The sequence below is a fragment of the Homarus americanus genome, unplaced genomic scaffold, assembly GCF_018991925.1.
Source record: "Homarus americanus isolate GMGI-L3 unplaced genomic scaffold, GMGI_Hamer_2.0 scaffold36838, whole genome shotgun sequence".
NCBI lineage: Eukaryota > Metazoa > Arthropoda > Malacostraca > Decapoda > Nephropidae > Homarus > Homarus americanus.
In genome coordinates, this window is record NW_024722625.1 from 7,501 (window position 1) to 11,231 (window position 3,731).

The following is a 3,731-nucleotide window of genomic DNA, read 5'->3' on the forward strand; positions in this document are numbered from 1 at the left end:
CGGCTCCAGGCCGGCCCACGCCGAAACCCTTCAGCGCTCACCACTGCGACCCTCCTACTCACGGGGGCTTCGAGACCTCGCCTTGAGAGCGAGGCCGGTAGTGCGCCCGGCGGTCGAGTATCGGGAGAATGCTTGAGCGCCATACCATTTTAAGGGCTAGTTGCTTCGGCAGGTGAGTTGTTACACACTCCTTAGCGGATTCCAACTTCCATGGCCACCGTCCTGCTGTCTATAGCAACCAACGCCTTTCAATGGGATCTGAATGAGCATTCATTTAGGCCCCTTAACTCGACGTTTGGTTCATCCCACAGCGCCAATTCTGCTTACCAAAAGTGGCCCACTAGATACTCAGATTAGTCGCCGGAGCTTCATCCCTACAAGCAAGCTCGGCATCTCACCCATTTAAAGTTTGAGAATAGGTTGAGGACGTTTCGTCCCCAAGACCTCTAATCATTCGCTTTACCGGATGAAATTCACCCTGCGAGTTCCAGCTATCCTGAGGGAAACTTCGGAGGGAACCAGCTACTAGATGATTCGATTAGTCTTTCGCCCCTATACCCAGCTCCGACGATCGATTTGCACGTCAGAATCGCTACGGACCTCCACCAGAGTTTCCTCTGGCTTCATCCTGGCCAGGCATAGTTCACCATCTTTCGGGTCCCAACATATATGCTCATGGTACTTGCCGACTGCCCGCGAGCCTGCCCCGGTGCGCCTCCGCCGTTTACCGGCGGCCCGCTTCGAGACGGTTAACTACCTTGGCGTCTTGGCAGAATCCCGAGCCTACCCCCCCTCCCATGAGGGGGGAATAAGCTTCGACCATCGCCCTGGCGGCCTCCACCACCGCATAGCGTCAGGGGCGAGAAGAAGTATCTCACCCGGCTTGTAGCGGCGTGGGCGAAGAACCGCCAGGCAACCGGTCGAGGATCGGCCCAAGGGCGCACCGGAGAGCCTGTACAGCTGCGGGCGCCCGTCGCTTTCATTTAGCCTTTGGGTTTAGTGGAAGCCCGATGACTTGCACACATATTGGAACTCCTTGGTCGTGTTTTAAAGGCCAGGTCGAATTGAATCACCGACCTTTTGCACCGCGAAACAAAACCGCCGCGAGCGGCGGCAAGCTCTTCGACGCGACCGTCGCGGGGCAGCCAGGACACCGGGCGTTCCCCGTCGCGCGGGTCTCCCCCCCAGACGAGCTGAGAGAGTCGGCGGCGAGGTACCAGTCCGACCGGGCCTTCGACGTCCCCGGCAACGGGTCGCGGTGACCTACTACGAGGCGAAATACGCCCGCCGACGCCAGCGTGAGTGGGGGCGCGCCCAAACATTTTTGGGTCGCTCAATTACAACACCCCACCCAGCCGACAGCCGACGAGCTGAATCCCCTCAGTTCGACCTTCGAGTTTCCACCCGTTTGGCTCTTAACGGTTTCACGTACTCTTGAACTCTCTCTTCAAAGTTCTTTTCAACTTTCCCTCACGGTACTTGTTCGCTATCGGTCTCGTGGTCATATTTAGCCTTAGATGGAGTTTACCACCTGCTTTGGGCTGCACTTTCAAGCAACCCGACTCTACAGAGAGGCCCTTTCCGACCGTCCCATCTGTACCCTCACGGGCGCCGCCATACGGGCCTGTCACCCTCCATGGGCAGTGGCCGCTTTCAAGCTTGACTTAGACGGTATGGGACGGCGTGCTGGACCCTCTGAAACGCAACACCCCTCGTGCCCGAAGACATCGAGGTTATGCGCTGGGCTTTTCCCGGTTCAGTCGCCCTTACTAAGGGAATCCCTGTTGGTTTCTTTTCCTCCGCTTATTAATATGCTTAAATTTGGCGGGTAGCTCTCTCCTACTACGAGGTCGATCGTGGTCTCATCATCCTTAGGGGGAACAAGTTCCCCAACCACGAAGCGGAAGACGCTCTGCCACCGACTTTCTTCACCACCGACATTACCAGGCAGGAAGGTTTGAGGGGCTTGTCGCGGGGGTACCAGCGGCCATGGCGCCGGCACTCCCACCCCTGACTCCGTTCCTTCTCATTGAGTGGTAAATAGCCAATAGGAAAAGTGTTCCAGCAGAACATCTCTCGCAGAGTCATATACACACACAGTTTTAATGCATATACGCTCGTGTTCCGCCCTTACTCGGCCGCACCTTTGCCGCTTAAACTTTGACCTCTTTCCCCGTTCCCGCATGCCACAGCAGTGGCACTTGTTTATCCGGAGAAAGAGAGCGAGAGTCGCAGTATTAATTGGCGTGAGCGGCCTTTCCGGCTGCAGAACTAGTGCTCTATCCCGGCGAGCGCCGTTATGAGGCGCAACACCGTCTTTAACGCGTTTAGAGAGAACTCCCCCTGCCTCCCTCCCAGTCATGAGATAGACGTGGACTCGTGGCGAACTCTCAAAGAGAACGCCCACACCGCGTCTGACCGTGGGAGAGGGTGGAGGAGCGCGTGAGGAAGAGCACGGCGTCACCCAAGCATTCTCATCTCTCTGCCTGCACCACTACATGGTAGACTGCGGGCCCAGGCGCCCTCATCAATTTAGGTTCCACTGCAATGCATGCCAAGCACTCTTTTCGAGGTGATAGACGAAATTCCGGCGGGGCTTACTTAAAAGATATCCGACCCGGTTTCGTTTCCTCTTCGTGGGATGGAGTGCCTCTTAGAACATGTGCAGCATCAGCCATGAGCGGCCGACGGCCATTCGTGTCTCTGTGGACAGCAGGCAAAAGAGCGCCGCCTCCAGTTATTTGCGAGGGCGACAACTGTCGCTTTGTTGTGGTTGAATGTGGGTGCGCCAAGTCCATGGACTTGCTAGTGATAGGCTTGCTTGTTTTTAAGGGCACGCCTCGCGCAAGGCGCGGGCGATTAAACCCCAAGGCGGAAGCTCGGTTCGGGTTACCCTCGTGTCGGGGAGACAGTCAGCAGGCACCGAACTCGCAGCAACCGATGGATGTATATTTCCGACCCTCGTAGAGGAGTGGCGGCGACAAGCTCATATGGCTGCCGCCGCCGCAATATGCGTTCAACTTGTCGATGTATCTGGTATTCTTGCGATTCACATACCGACACGCAGTTTGCTGCGGTCTTCATCGACCCACGAGCCGAGTGATCCCCCGTTACGAGTTGTGTATTTGCCATTTGGTCTTTTTGCGACTAACCATCATAGGTCGAGTCTCAATGAAAGGGTTTGACAGACATAGCCCAAGTTTGTGGTTTGGGTTTGGCCGGACGGCTTGTTGTTGTTTTTTGACACTAGAATTTCACTCTTTTTGGGTCAAGAGGCTTATTCGCCGGTAGTAAGGAACGGACGGGCAGCCGTCCAAAGCCCCGTCCGTCCTCCTCCAGTCTTCGCGCTCTCGCCCGAGTGTGGTCCACCCACAGCGTGGTACCTATTTTTGGTGCGGGGGCCGGGATTGTCCTCTTTCTCTGCTGGAGTTGCCAGAGCAGAGCCCGAGACCGCCCAAATCAGGAGAGTAGTAGTTTTAAGAGCGCCCCGTTCTCTTTCTCTCTGTTAATGATCCTTCCACAGGTTCACCTACGGAAACCTTGTTACGACTTTTACTTCCTCTAAATGATCAAGTTTGGACATCTTTCCGTCAGCTCGAGGCGACGACCCCAGAAAACCCTCGCGGGCAACGGGGCCGACAATCCAAGGGCGCCAGTCCGAAGACCTCACTAAATCATTCAATCGGTAGTAGCGACGGGCGGTGTGTACAAAGGGCAGGGACGTAGTCAGC

The 3,731-nt window shown here is 56.2% G+C and overlaps 2 non-coding genes across 2 annotated transcripts in view; both read right to left on the reverse strand.

The window, feature by feature from the left end:
* Positions 1 to 1,853, reverse strand: part of LOC121863014 — a 4,316-nt gene extending 2,463 nt beyond the window's left edge. Inside the window, exon 1 of the ribosomal RNA XR_006088298.1 lies at positions 1 to 1,853. This exon is cut by the window's left edge and continues 2,463 nt beyond it. This is a non-coding gene — a ribosomal RNA (large subunit ribosomal RNA).
* A 1,102-nt stretch (positions 1,854 to 2,955) lies between these two features.
* LOC121863013 lies at positions 2,956 to 3,119 on the reverse strand. Its single transcript, XR_006088297.1, has one exon. It is a non-coding gene; the product is annotated as a 5.8S ribosomal RNA (ribosomal RNA).
* Between the last annotated feature and the right edge of the window lie 612 nt (positions 3,120 to 3,731).